At 42.3% G+C, this 16317-nt stretch overlaps 1 protein-coding gene across 4 annotated transcripts in view; it reads left to right on the top strand.

Annotated features, from left to right (window-relative positions):
- The window catches only part of stxbp5a (syntaxin binding protein 5a (tomosyn)), a 211424-nt gene that overhangs the window by 18765 nt on the left and 176342 nt on the right, over nt 1–16317 (top strand). The gene's annotated exons all lie outside the window — the stretch shown is intronic.

Below are 16317 nucleotides of genomic sequence, written 5' to 3'. Positions count from 1 at the left end.
AAAAAAAATAAAGGGATTCATGACAATTTTCTCAATTAGTTTTTGTTTAAGAGCTGTTGTTTGAGACAACATGCCATTTGTTTGAGACAACATGTCTCAATTAACCAATGGCCCAGTTAACCAGGATCCACTGTTACATGCATGTTTGTGTTTCTTGCTTGATGTAACAGGAGCCATGCAGATTTATCTCAAAGGGAGCAGAGGCACAAATGGGATGGAAAGACAAACCAGACTGCATTTGCGTGCTGTGGGGGTTGCAGTGAGTGGCTCTGGAAGCAGCTGGCTCCCTTGGCTGCAGGTGATGTCTATTCTCAATGGGGCTAAGGGGCAAAGAATAACAATGCAAAGCTCTCCATTTCTCCTGGGGGACTACAGCAGGCGTATTCTGGAAGATTGGTTATCTGTAACTCAATTACATTGAATTATAAAGCATGTGGACTTGAGGTTGTGGTTGAATCAGATGGGTTTCAGTACTTTTAAATGACTATATTCAACAAAAGGTGTACACTCAGATAAGCAATTCGCTGCACATTATTGTGATTCTCTGTATCTGGAACAGAAATGCCTCCTACATTCAGTCTGTGACTCCAAGGCTCTTTCATCTATGTATGTTTCCAAATGCCCCTTTGCAATTGTACATGGCTTGACTACTTCCTCTTGCAGCTCTTTCCAAGCACTCAGTACCCTGTGTAAAGTAGTTACTTTTTGGGTGTCTTTTACATCTCTCCTGTCTTGTGTCTGTGACCTCTCTCTTATTTAGGCTCCTAAACCTGGTGGAAAGATTATGACTCTCCACTTTATCCTTACACCTCATGACTCTATAAACTGCTGTGAGGCTGCCTTGTGCTCCAGGGCTTAAAGGTCCAGTTATGACCAACCTTTCCCAATAACTCGGCTCTCAGGTCCAGGCAGTATTCTCGTGAATCTCTTCTGCACCCTCTCAGCTCCCCTTTGAACGAGTTTGGAGGCGACTTTGGATGTACGACAACTCTGGCAGGATTTGCAAGACATTACTTCCTACAAAGCGAAACCCAGTAACATGAATGGCAGCGATGCTTCACTACCAGATGAACTCAGTGCCTTCTATGCCTCCTTTGAAAGGGAGAATATAAGTACAGCTGTGAAGATCCTTGCAGCACCAGGTGATCCTGTGGTCTCTGTCTCAGTGGTGGATGTTAGGCTGTCTTTTATTAGGGTGAACCCTTTCAAGGCGGGAGGTCCCGATGGAGTACCTGGTAAGGCTCTGAAAACTTGTGCCAACTAACTAGTGGGAGTATTCAAGGACTTTTTCAACCCCTCACTGCTACGGGCAGAAGTTTCCACTTGCTTCAAAAAGGCAACAATTACACCAGTGCCTAAGAAGAATGATGTGAGCTGTCTTAATGACTTTATAGCCCAGTAGCACTCATATCAACAGTGATGAAATGCTTTGAGAGGTTGATCATGACTAGATTGAACTCCTGCCTCAGCAAGGACCTGGACCCACTGCAATTTGCTTATGGCCACAATATATCAACAGCAGATGCACTTTCAATGGCACTTCACACGGCTTTAGACCACCTGGACAATACAAGCACCTATGTCAGGATGCTGTTCATCGACTAAGGCTCAGCATTTAACACCATCATTCCCACAATCCTGATTGAGAAGTTACAGAACCTGAGCCTCTGTACTTCCTTCTACAATTGGATCCTCAACTTCCTAACCGGAAGATCACAATCTATGCAGTTTGGTGATAATATCTCCCCCTCGCTGATGATCAACACTGATGCACCTCGGTGGTGTGTGCTTAGCCCACTGCTCTACTCTCTCTACACCTATGACTGTGTGGCTAGGCATAGCTCAAATACCATCTATAAACTTGCTGATGATAGAACCATTGTTGGTAGGATCTCAGCTGGAGACAAGATGGTGTACAGAAGCAATATATGTCAACTGCCACAGGGCTCGGTATTGGGACCACAGCTGTTTACGATTTACATAAACGATTTAGATGAAAGCATTGAGAATAACATCAGCAAGTTTGCTGATGATACTAAGCTGGGTGGCAGTGTGACATGTGATGAGGATGTTAGGAGAATTCAGGGTGACTTGGATAGGCTGAGTGAGTGGGCAGATACTTGGCAGATGACGTTTAATGTGAATAAGTGTGAGGTTATCCACTTTGGGAGTAAGAACAGGAAGGCAGATTATTATCTGAACAGTGTAAAGTTAGGTGAGGGAGAAATACAAAGAGATCTAGGAGTACTTGTTCATCAGTCACTGAAGGTTAATGAGCAAGTGCAGCAGGCAGTGAAGAAGGCTAATGGAATGTTGGCCTTTATTACAAAGGGAATTGAGTACAAGAGCAAGGAAATTCTTTTGCATTTGTACAGGGCCCTGGTGAGACCACACCTGAAGTATTGTGTACAGTTTTGGTCTCCAGGGTTAAGGAAGGACATCCTGGCTATAGAGGAAGTACAGCGTAGATTCACAAGGTTAATTCCTGGGATGTCTGGACTGTCTTACGCAGAGAGGTTAGAGAGACTGGGCTTGTACACGTTGGAATTAAGGAGATTGAGAGGGGATCTGATTGCAACATATAAGATTATTAAGGGATTGGACAAGATAGAGGCAGGAAATATGTTCCAGATGCTGGGAGAGTCCAGTACCAGAGGGCATGGTTTGAGAGTAAGGGGTAGGTCATTTAGGACAGAGTTATGGAAAAAACTTCTTCTCCCAGAGAGTTGTGGGGGTGTGGAATGCACTGCCTCGGAAGGCAGTGGAGGCCAATTCTCTGGATGCTTTCAAGAAGGAGCTAGATAGGTATCTTATGGATAGGGGAACCAAGGGATATGGGGACAAATGGGTATTGATAGTAGAAGATCAGCCATGATCTCAGAATGGCAGTGCAGGCTCGAAGGGCCGAACGGTCTACTTATGCACCTATTGTCTATTGTCTATAACTAGCGGTGTGCTGACGCAGCAACAACCTTGCACTCAACTTCAGTAAGATGAAAGAGCTGATTGTGGACATCAGGAAGGGTAAGACAAGGGAACACATGCCAATCCTCATAGAGGGATCAGAAGTGGAGAGAGTGAGCAGTTTCAAGTTCCTGGGTGTCAAGATTTCTGAGGACTAACCTGGTCCAAACATGTCGATGCAGTTATAAAGAAGGCAAGACAGCGTCTGTACTTCATTAAGAGTTTGAGGAGATTTGGTATGTCAACAAATACACTCAAAAGCTTCTATAGATGTACTGTGGAGAGCATTCTGACAGTCTGCATCACTGTCTCGTATGAGGGGGTACTGCACAGGACCGAAGTAAGCTACAGAGGGTCGTAAATTTAGTCGGCTCCATCTTGGGTACTAGCTTACAAATTACCCTGGACGTCTTCAAGGAGCAGTGTCACAGAAAGGCAGAGTTCATTATTAAGGACCCTCCAGCACCCAGGGCATGCCCGTTTCTCACTGTTACCATCAGGTAGGAGGTACAGAAGCCTGAAGGCACCCATTCAGCGATTCAGGAACAACTTCTTCCCCTCTGCCATCCGATTCCTAAATGGACATTGAACCTGTGAACACTACCTCTTCTGCTTTTTGCACACTTTTTAATCTATTCAATATTTGTATGCTCTAATTGATTTACTTGTTTATTATTATTTTTTTCTTTTATATTATGTATTACATTTGTTATGTACCCCTAGGGTTCATATTTTCTGTGGACTGTCACTTTAAAATACCAAGAAAATGAGACTGACTTTTGAACACTTGGAATTCTACTGATTACAAAGTTGCTTGATTACTATAGTGAGAGAGGTGGGGTTATTTGATGGACAATCGGTGTTATGGTTTCTCTGAAGCTTGTTTACTTTTTACAAGGACAATCACAGACATACAGCTCAGAGTCTAGATGGATTCGGTCAATGGAAGACACCAGTGAGTCTGTCACTGGTTTAAACTTTCAGTAGGCCAAAGGGGTGAGTTGAGATTGATCCTGAGTATTGATAAATGACTCTCACAAGTTTCTACAACTAGAAAAAGTTTGCAGAGAAGAGAGGAGGGGAAGGTTTGAAACAGAAGAAGCCTAGTGACAAAGAGATCACTGTTTGGACTCTCTCTCCAAGTAGCCCGTGAGGGTGAGTTTGTTTCCATTCGGCTACGAAAGTGTGATTGTCACTTAGTTAATCCACAGGAGTGGATTCTCTGGTGAGCGGAAACCTTTGTTAGTACCACGTGTTTGTTTACCCTTGTCCGGGTGTGATAACTCACTGAGAAAGGCACCCCTGTGGCAAATCACTGTTGGAGTTATTTTGTATGTCGTGGAACTGGTTAAGTAGCTGTCACGTTGTGTGATTGGGGTAATGTTGTAGAATCTACCAATGTGTCGACCCTTACCTGGGTGGTGGTCCCCCTTGTGATGAGCTACTGTTGGTGATAATCCATACGTGGATTCTGTTTGAGTATCTTGTGGCCACCACTTTGAGTTGTCCCGTAGCTGAATTTGGGTGTGGTACCACTTGTGTTGAAAGAATATTTGTTGAAGATCACTGTCAGTGATACTTTGGGTGTGTGGAGTAGAACAACTTTGGAAATAAAACCTACTGCTATTGTTATTCTGTATTGCTGTCGAGGAATCTGTGGAATATCGACGTAATTGCCTTCTCACAACATTCGCCTTTGGATTACAAACATCTCACATTAATTAACCAGTGTACTTGAACCGAACTTTTCTTAGATACCATCGTAAGACTATCACTTACCACCTGAGCTTGAATAAGTTTGGGAACTTTATTTACATCTATATATGCATAACACCATTAACTCTTGATTTACCTGGTTTAGGTTACTATAAGATGTAGTTACTAATAACGTAGTGTTTTGTTAACAGCAAAACCAGACTCCAGGTGTGTTCTATTGTTGCTGATACTTTTACAGGGTTGCGTGTATGTAACGCATTGAACTGCTGCTGCTAAGTTAACAAATTTCACAACATATGCCAGTGATAATGAACCTGATTCTGATTGTGAGCTTGGCAGTGACTTTTATAACAGCTGCCAAATTTCTCCACTTGTGTGGCTGCTTTTAGTGAATTGTGCACTTGTCCTGCAGGTCTCTCTGTTCCACAAAGCTCATCAGTTATTCAATTTTGCTATTTCTTTGGTTTTACATAAGAGGAATTTGCCATTTTAGCACCCAAAATTAATCTCTTCTGTTTCAAAGAATGGTATTCATATGTAAAAGTAGTATCTGGAATTAGTTCAAATTACTGTATATATCGCCCACCCATCATTTTCGTACTCGCCACTCATGAAGTTGTGGTTAAAGTGGTTGAACTCATGGATGTGTCAAGAAGCCCTAAGGCATATTTTTCCTCAACAAGAATAATAAAAAAAATTATCGGTAGTGGCGGAGGAAAGCAGAATATGGCATCTAACAAGACTGCAGTTACATTAGATAAGACCATCCCATAATTGAATGTCTTGATTTAAGGAGTTAGATAAGGACTTTCCCTTGTCTAACTACATCTTTGCTGTTACTTGACCCTGCTTTCGAGGTTTATTATTGACATTGACCAACCAGGATAGTTTTCCCCAGAGCACGTTAAAGATTGTTCAGTCCCAATGTAAGCTCCTGTTACACTTAGCTACTTGTTCTGCAAGTGTCAAGTCTTCCTTCAAAAAAAAACATTTTGGCCATGGTTTTGCAGTTGTGAAGTTACAGTGTATGCACACAAGGCTGTAACTTCAAAATTCAAATTTACTTATCACATATACATCAAAACAACATAGTTTGAAATGCATTGTTTGTGTTAACAATGAGCACACTTAATGATGTGCTAGGAGCAGCCTGCAAGTGTCACCACACATCCGGCACCAACATAGCATGCCCACCATGTTTGGCTGAACAGCACAGAACACATGAGTACACATGAAGTTTGAGGATTTGGGGCATAGAGCAAATTCCTTTAGTCACTAGGTGCCTTGAGTACCATTTGTTGCCTGATACAGGTTGACCACCACAAATCCAGAATGATTGGGACATGTGCAGTGCTGGATTAGTGATTTTGCTAAATCACAAGTGGTTAGGTTAAGATGAAATAAGTAAACGCCTCTTAACCCACTTGATGATAACCCTTGGATAATAAAGAAAAAAGAAACGACAAATAAAACGCAAGTAAAATATATTGAAGCACAGTACAGCCACTTCATAAACAGTGAGTGATATTGAGCCTTCAAAGAGCAGAATATGCCGTTGTCCAGGGGTTGAATTAATGATGTACAATTAGGTCTCAAGTGGATACCATAAACATTCTTTAATAACAGTTCTGCTTTTGGATGCATGGTGCAGTTATAATACACCCTTTTTCGTTGACAGGGTAAATTGCTAGAGACTGCTTCATACCTTTTGAAAGCTCTGGGATGTAAACTTTTGCCAATGACTAACAACTTACACCTATGGGTTCCTGCTGTGTTGGAGTAGGCCAACACAGTGACACAATCTTTTGATGCTCTATGAACTGTTGGTGATTCTGCACCCTCCATAGTTAGTGTTTGCCTTGGAGTACAATGCCAAAATAAGGCAGTTTCATGAACTTTGTATATCTGCTCAGGACTTAAATTTTCATCAGAAACTAACTTTGTGAACTCGTCTACAAACTCAGCAGTTGCTTTCTTGTCTGCGGATGATTTTTCACCACACACTGCACAAATAGTTATGCCCTGTGGCTGCTTGAAATGTTGAAACCACCCTTTACTGTAATCATGCTCATAATCCATTCCTAATTCTTCATGAAATAATTACACTTGTTGCTTCACCATCTCTCCTGACAGTTCTACACCTTCTCTGATGTGGAGTTTAAACCACTTTATGAGAACTTTATCTTAACGTCTTCCATCTTTCATTATTTTCCTTATGCACACTTGTTTTTTTTTGATTCACTGTCAGCAAAGAACTGGAGCAACTTTTCTTTTTGTTTCTTTATATCATAAACTGTGGAAGTGCCAATATTATACAAGTTGTATATGCTTTTCACAGACACACGACTTTCAGAGCTTCCACCTTATCTTGTATAGATCACGTATGGTGTTTGCACTTCACGCCACAAGAAGCACTTCCTGTATTCAATGAGGATATGACTTCATTGATAAGCATAGGTTATAAAAATAAATGCAGAATAACCCAGAGGAATGACTTCTTTTAAAAACCGTTCTAACTACTAATTCTGCTAATGATGGTGGCAACAGGTTGGAATGGCGACATGGGACATTTGAAATTAGGCAGGCAAATATTATGTCCAAACCAGCAAAGGAACTGGATTACTAATTGCTGGATCCGAGGTTGTCCTCCTGTACTGTTCCTTGTGAATTTCCCTTTAACTCTCAGATATTCTGCTGCCATTTCCTTTGCCACTGGTTTTCTTCCATTGAAGGAATTTTAAGAGCTCTTGGGAAAAGTGGATCAAACTTGAACTAAAATAGGAAACTGATGGAAGGAATAAGGAAGATTTAAATTTGCTTCTGAAAAGTGATTGTTAATGTTTTACTGTTGTAGTTCTGTTTGAGAAAGCTAGCCACTCTAAAAAGGGGAATCTGTCAAGTCTTATTATTTATTTATTCGGGACAATTCTTAAAGCACAAAAATTAATTGAAAAAATTTCTAAGGTACACTTAGTTTATTTGGGACACTATGCCATTTAATTGGGGCAGGAGATTGTTACTGACCAGGTTCTGACTAGCATCAGTCACGCACACTTGTGTGGCTGTTAGATGCTACACTGCTTGAATTGAACAGTTTTTAAATAGCTTCAGTTGCGTGTATTTACGTTCAAAAAGCTTTGCTTCTGGATGAGGTCAATGCTCTCTTTAACTGTGAAAGCAAGGAGGAACCTTCACAAACTTCCATAGTTCCCGATGACCCGGTGATTTCAGTTTCAAGAGCATCTTTCAGGAGGGTTAACCCACAGAAAGCATCGGCCTCTGTGGGGTACTTGGCCGAGTAATAAAAACCTGCGCTGATCAACTGGCTGGAGTGTTCACTCAGATCTTTAACAAACGGCTTCAGCAGTCTGTGGTGCTCACATGCTTCAAGTAGGCTTCAAATATACTGATGCCCAAGAAGAATGTGGCAACCTGCCTCAATGACTATTGTCCAATAGCACTTATATCCACTGTGAGGAAGTGCTTTGAGAGGTTGGTGATGAAACATACCAACTCCTGCCTGAGAATTGACTTGGATCGACTCCATTTTGTCTACTGGAAAAACAGGTCCACAGCATAAGTCATTTTATTGGCTTTTCACTCAATGCTGGAACATCTGGACAGCCAAGATGCATAAAACAGGATTTTTTTTTAATCGAAAACAGCTCGGCATTCAATACTATTATCCCCTCAAAACTAATCAATAAGCTTCAAGACTGTGGCCTTAATACCCTCTTGTGCAATTGGATCCTGGATTTCCTCACTTGCAAACCTCAGTCAGTTCAGACTGGCAACCACATCTCCTCCACAATCTCTATCAGCACTGGTGCACCATAAGGCTGTGTGCTTAGCCCCCTACTCTACTTTACACTTATGACTGTGTGGCTAAGCACAGCTCCAATGGCATTTTCAAGTTTGCTGATGACAGCACTGTTGTTGGCCACATCAAATGTGATGAATCAGCGTTGAAAATTGGAAATCTGGCACATGTTCAGGGAGGCTGCAACCAATGGCAACTCTACCAACTTAGAGGAGTACACAGCATCAGTGACCAGCAACATCAGAAAATGCCTTGATGATGTTACTCTGTCCAAGACCATTACTATACGTGCCAACCAGAAGCTGTGGATGACCGCAGAGGTGCCTGCACTGCTGAGGTCCCGTGACTCTGTCCAGAGCAGGCGACAAGGCAGCTCTAACAACAGCAAGGGCCAAACTGTCCCGAGCCATCAGAGGGGCAAAGCGTGCACATGCCCAGCTAATCCACAGTTACTTCCAGGACAGCGGCGACACGCGGCACATGTGGAAGGGCATCCAGGACTTCACCAATTACAAGACAACATCACCTGACTGTGCAAGTGATGCCTCCCTTCCAAGTGCACTGAATAACTTCTACGCCCGGTTTGCGGCGGAAAATGATGTGGCGGCAAGGAAGTCCACCCCTCCTACAAATGACCAGGTGCTGTGTCTCTCCGTGGCCGACGTGAGAAGAACCCTGTGCAGGGTCAACCCACGGAAGGCTGCTGGACCAGACAACAGCCCTGGTAGAGTGCTCAGAGGATGTGCAGACCAGCTAGCAAATGTTTTCACTGACATCTTCAACATCTCCCTGAGCAGCGCCACCATTCCAACATGCTTCAAGGCCGCCACCATCGTCCCTGTGCCGAAGAAGTCTTCAGTGTCCTGCCAAAATGACTACCGTCCCGGTGCACTTACATCCATCATCATGAAGTGTTTCAAGAGGCTCGTCCTGAGGCATATCAAGACCCTGCTGTCCCCCTCACTGGACCCCCTGCAGTTTACGTACTGTCCCAACCACTCAACAGATGACACCATTGCCACCACCCTCAACCTGGCCCTAACGCACCTGGACAAAAAAGACACGTATGTTCGGATGCTGTTCATAGACTTCAGTTCAGCATTCAACACAATCATCCTTCAGAAACTGATTGGAAAGCTGAGCCTACTGGGCCTGAACACCTCCCTCTGCAACTGGATCCTAGACTTCCTGACTGGGAGACCTCAGTCAGTCTGGATCGGGAGCAGCATGTCCAACACCATCACACTGGGGGCTCCCCAGGGTTGCGTGCTCAGTCCACTGCTGTTCACTCTGCTGACCCACAACTGTGCTGCAATACACAGCTCGAACCATATCATCAAGTTCGCCAATGACACGACTGTGGTGGGCCTCATCAGCAAGAACGACGAGTCAGCTTACAGAGAGGAGGTACAGCAGCTAACAGACTGGTGCAGAGCCAACAACCTGTCTCTTAATGTGAACAAAACAAAAGAGATGGTTGTTGACTTCAGGAGGGCACGGAGTGACCACTCCCCGCTAAACATCGACGGCTCCTCGGTAGAGATCGTAAACAGCACCAGATTTCTTGGTGTTCACCTCATGGAGAATGCCACCCGGTCTCTCAACACCAGCTCCATAGCAAAGGAAGCCCAGCAGCATCTCTACTTTTTGCGAAGGCTGAGGAAAGTCCATCTCCCACTCCCCATCCTCATCACATTCTACAGGGGTTGTATTGAGAGCATCCTGAGCAACTGCATCACTGCCTGGTTCAGAAATTGCACCATCTCAGATCGCAAGACCCTGCAGCGGAAAATGAGGTCAGCTGAGAAGATCATTAGGGTCTCTCTTCCTGCCATCACGGACATTTACACTACACGCATCCGCAAAGGAAACAGCATTATGAAGGACCCCATGCACCCTTCATACAATCTCTTCTCCCTCCTGCTGTCTGGGAAAAGGCTCCAAAGCATTAGGGCTCTCACAACCAGACTATGTAACAGTTTCTTCCCCAAGCTATCAGACTCCTCAATACCCGAAGCCTGGACTGACACCTTGCCCTACTGTTCTGTTTATTATTTATTGTAACGCCTGCACTGTTTTTGTGCACTTTATGCAGTCCAGTGTAGGTCTGTAGTTTAGTGTAGCTTTCTCTGTTTTTATTACGTAGTTCAGTCTAGTTTTTTGTACTGTGTCATGTAACACCATGGTCCTGAAAAAGTCTCATTTTTACTATGCACTGTACCAGCAGTTATGGTCGAAATGACAATAAAAGTTGACTTGACTAGACTAAATAGTGCCACAACAATCACCTCTCACTTGATGTCAGCAAAATCAAAGCTGATTGTTGACTTCAGGAGGAAGAAACTGGAGATGAATGAGCCAGTTCTCTTTGGGGGATCAGATGTGGAGAAGGTCAGCAACTTTAAATTCTTCAGGTTATCATTTCAGAGAATCTGTCCTGGGCCTAGCACATAAATGCAATTATGAAGAAAGCACAGCAGTGTCTCTTCTTCCTTAGAAGTTGGCAAAGACTTAGCATGACATCTAAAACTTTGACTAACTTCTATAGGTGTGTTGTGGAGAGTATATTGACTGGTTGCATAATTGCCCCGTATGGGAACACCAATGCCCTTTAATAGAAAATCCTCCTAAAAGTAGTGGATACTCTCCATTCCATCATGGGTAAAGCCTTCCATCTGATTGAGCACATCAACAAGGAGTTTTGACACAGGAAAGCAGCATCCATCATCAAGGACTCCAAACCCCATCCCAATCCATGCTCTCTTCTCACTGCTGCCATTAGGAAGGATGTATAGGAGCCAGAGGATTCACACCACCAGCTTCAAGAACTGTTACTGCCTCTCAGCCATTAGGCTCTTGAGCCAGAGGGAATATTTTCAAGTTAGGAATCACGAAGAATTTGAAGGAATCAACAATCATATTGAATATTACAATTAAAATGAAGATTTGGAGGATGCAATCCTTGTTATCATTGTATGTAGGCAGTCTATTTTCTACATCAGGTGTTTGTGCTGATTTTGTTCATGCATACACTGGTTGAAATTTTCTATCGATAACTGTTAGAAACTAAAACACAATTGTATAATACTGTAGCACCATTGTTAATATTCTAACTTGTTTTGTATTTCATTTGAATCCATAACTTGTCCACCAATGCTTCTGTCTGTACCCCTAACTTACCTTGTCACTGCTCTGTTCTTCTTTGCCCTTCCCTCTGAGCCACAGTGCCATAATCAGTGCCAGAGACCTGGTAGGTTGTCTTCCTCAAAAATATTCAAAGCAGTGTGCTTGTTACTGAGGGGAACAACCACAGGGTACTCCGCACTGTCTGTCTATTACCTTTCACACTCCTGATGGTCATCTCAGTACCTGCCTCCTTGAATGCAACTGCCTCCCTATTTATAATTTCATCATTCTCCCAAATGATTTTTAGATCATCCAGCTCCAGCTCCATAATGCTGTCTCTAAGGGGTTATGCCTAGATACACATAGATGTAGCAATCAGGGAGGCGGGAGGTCTCCCAAAATCTCCCACATCTTTCAAGAGGAGCACACAATGCCCCTAGGATCCATTCTCACTGCAGCTAGTTACTAATAAAGAAAGAAACTGAAACTTAACAGAAATCTCAACTTGGCCTACCTCTCACACTGAAGCCTCAGTTCCCCACTCTATGTTCCACTCCCAAAATGACCACTCTGTTAAAACCTAACATCTTTTTATTTGCTCATTGCCAAACGCCTAATAGCCCAAGCAATCTCAAGCTCTGTAGAAAATAATGATGGGCCCTGCTCATATTTTAAATCTGGTACTTTCTCACCACGAAAAACTTTGAGTATGCAACACTCCTGCTCCTGCTAGGATAATTGCAAAGGTGTGGTGGTTTCTTCCCTTCCCTCAGTCCCAGGGGCATGTGGTGGGGCGGTTGCTGCAGTTCTCTCTCAATAGGTGCATGATGAAGTCAATACAACCCCAATCCCTCCCCATTCCCCTCCCCCTGGAGTATTGAGACTACTTCCTCCTGCTTTTCTCAGAAAAAGGGTTGCTCCTACTTATGTTTATTTGATAATCAGTTACTTATCCTGAAATTTCTTTATTACCTGAACTACTGAAACTGCATAACCTGCTTTTCCACTTGAATCATTTAGTTTTCTTGGGTAAATTAAGTTTAGAGGAATAGATACAAAAGCATTTCACAATATTCCATGTCCCAGAGCCTTTGCTGTGCCAGCTTTGAAGTGTATTATGTATCTATCAGGGAAACATGGTAGAACGATTTGATCCTGTAATAACAAATGACTACTTAATTTGTCCAGGTGTTTTAAATTGAAAGACTTGTTATGGAGTGAGCACAATGCCTGTCTTTTTTAAATAAAAACTGGCTCATGTCTCTTTTAGGTTCACCAAAACACAGGTTTAAATTGATATTTTACCAAAAGATTAAATCTCCACTAGTGTTGTATTCCTTCTGTATTACACTGATTGCCCAGCCAGGTTCCAAAAGCCACAATTTTTTAAATGCGCTTTCTAGCCTGATAAATAACAAAATTAAGTAGCAAAATTTGGTTGTATTGCTTCCAATCATTGCTGATCTCATGTTAGAAGTTGAAGTGAATTGTTGAACGTTTGCAAGACTCTTTATTGTTTTAGAATTTGATGATTCCTTATTAATGGCAATACTAAGCGACAGAACTATCAATAATTTATCTTTTAATGGTACAATTCAGAATTCTGGAGGGCTGCAGTGTTTGTATCACCTTTGATGTTAAATTGAGCCACTGTGAAGTGACTTCAAACAAAAAACTGATGACATTTCAAAGAACAGTACTGATACACAGTATTTATCCTGACCAGTATGTACTTAAGATATCATTACTAAAACTTATTATCCAGATCTTACCAGTTTACTAGCTTTGGGAATTCACACCATGCAAATTGCTTCCTCGATTGCAATAGTATCAATGTACCAAAATGTATTACAGGCTGTAAAATACTTAGAGATCTCATGAAAGGGCTAAAATATGGCAACTGTAGAGTGATGTTTGAAGATTTGAAATTATCCACTTCAGCAGGATAAGTGGGGGGATAAAAAGCATATTTTCTAAATAGTAAGAGAATGCAGAAATGAGAGAAATGGAGATAACTAGGTCTGAGTGCTTGATTTAGAAAAAGCTCATGTATGAATTTTGCCACTTGGAGGAGAATCTGGAACTAGAGATCACTTTAAAAATAAGTGGCCACCCATTTAACACAGATGAGACATATCAGTCCCTCCGAAGATTGTGCCTTTGGAACTGTTTTCCTCAAAGAGTAGTTGAAGCAGAGTCTTTAAACACTCTTGAGAAATGTATTGATAAATATTAGTGAAAGAGAGACCTTATACAGTCCATGTTGGCAACGAGTCCCCAGGGTTACATGCTCAGCCCACCTCATTAAGTTTTCTGATTACACGAGTGATTGTTCTCATCAGCCACAATAGGTCAGTATACAGAGAGGAGGTAGAATGTCTTGTGGACTAGTGCGAACACAGTAACGTCTCCAATATAGATGAGATTAAAGAGATGACTGTGGACTTCAGGAAGCTGGAGGCTGACCACTCCGTACTGCACATCCACGCTTTCTCCACGGAGAGACAATAGACAATAGGTGCAGGAGTACGCCATTCAGCCCTTAAAGCCAGCACCGCCATTCACTGTGATCATGGCTGATCATCCATAATAAGTACCCCGTTCCTGCCTTCTCCTCATATCCTTGACTCCGCTATCTTTAAGAGCTCTATCTAACTCTTTCTTGAAAGCATCCAGGGAATTGGCCTCCACTGCCTTGTGAGTCAGAGCATTCCATAGATCCACAACTCTCTGGGTGAAAAAGTTTTTCCTGAACTCCATTCTAAATGGCCTACCCCTTATTCTTAATCTGTGGCCTCTGGTTCTGGACTCCCCCAACATCGGGAACATGTTTCCTGCCTCTAGTGTGTCCAATCCCATAATAATCTTATATGTTTCAATCAGATCCCCTCTCATCCTTCTAAATTCCAGTGTATGCAAGCCCAGTCACTCCAATCTTTCAATATATGACAGTCCCACCATCCCGGGAATTAACCTCATGAACCTATGCTGTACTCCCTCAATAGCAAGAATGTCCTTCCTCAAATTTGGAGACCAAAACTGAACACAATATTCCAAGTGTGGTCTCACCAGGGCCCTGTACAACTGCAGAAGGACCTCTTTGCTCTTATACTGTACTCAACTCCCCTTGTTATGAAGGCCAACATGCCATTAGCTTTCTTCACTGCTTGCTGTACCTGCATGCTTACTTTCAGTGACTGATGAACAAGGACACCTAGATCTCGTTGTACTTCCCCTTTTCCTAACTTGACACCATTCAAATAGTAATCTGTTTTCCTGTTCTTGCCACCAAAGTGGATAACCTCACATTTATCCACAATAAACTGCATCTGTCCACTCACCCAACCTGTCCAAGTCACCCTTCTTTCTCCTAACACCCTCCTCATACTTCACACTGCCACCCAGCTTTGTGTCATCTGTAAATTTGCTAATGTTACTTTTAATCCCTTCATCTAAATCATTAATGTATATTGTAAATAGCTGCTGTACCCCACTAGTCACTGCCTGCCATTCTGAAAAGGACCCATTAATCCCCAGTCTTTGTTTCCTGACTGCCAACTAATTTTCTATCGCATGTCAGTCCCCTACCCCCAATACCATGTGTTCTAATTTTGCCCACTAATCTCCTATGTGGGACCTTATCAAAGGCTTTCTGAAAGTCCAGGTACACTGGCTCTCCCTTGTCCATTTTCATAGTTACATCCTCAAAAAATTCTAGAAGATTAGCCAAGCATGATTTCCCCTTCATAAATCCACACTGATTTGGACCGATCCTGTTACTGCTATCCAAATGTACTGCTATTTCATCTTTTATAATTGAGTCCAGCATCTTCCCCACCACTGATGGCAGGCCAACTGGTCTATAATTCCCTGTTTTCTCTCTCCCTCCTTTCTTAAAAAGTGGGATAAGAGAGGATCAGAAGCACCAAGCTTCTTGGAGTGCACATCAGAGACAATCTCACCTGGTCCCTCAACACAACCTCTTTAGTCAAGAAAGCGCAGCAGTACTTCTACTTCCTGAATAGATTAAGATGAGCAAGGCTCCATGCCTCTATTCTAACCACATTCTACCAGAGCACGAGGAAAGGTCTTACTATTCATGAAAAGAAAACCATGTTGAAGATCCTACTTTCCATCTGCTGGTGAAGTATCATGTGCAACTCATGCAACCATTTATTAGGAATAAGTGAGGTAAACAATGATGATAAACCATAGTTGCTTTCTCAGCAATTTGTCCATCGAAATGAACGTACATTTCTCTTGGAAAGCTAAGAAAGCAGGCTTCTCAGATTGCCTGGCAGAACTGAATTTCACTAAGTCCCAAGCCAAACATTGTAAGTTTCCAATCCATTACAGCTAAATATTGAGTTTTACATTTTGATTTTTATGTGTGCGTGTTTTTCAACTGAATTTAATAAAAGCACAAATAAGCAAGTTAAACAAGAATCCAATTTGTTTATACAGCAGTCAAACATTGCAGTTGGATCTTATTTTGGAACAAGTAAAACTTTTGGAAAGCAACATCAGATGAATCACATGTTGAGTAATATGAAGAAAATGATGAAAGAAAAAGTTGGCAAAGACAAAAGAAAGATTGGTCTTGAATCTGCAATGTTTATCCAAGCTTGAGTGTGTGATTCTCAGAAGCAATGCAATGCTATCTTGAAACCAATCACCAAAAGTTAAAATCA

This window comes from Hypanus sabinus, chromosome 12 (assembly GCF_030144855.1).
Source record: "Hypanus sabinus isolate sHypSab1 chromosome 12, sHypSab1.hap1, whole genome shotgun sequence".
Taxonomy (NCBI): Eukaryota; Metazoa; Chordata; class Chondrichthyes; order Myliobatiformes; family Dasyatidae; genus Hypanus; species Hypanus sabinus.
This window is presented reverse-complemented; position numbering and strand designations above follow the sequence as displayed.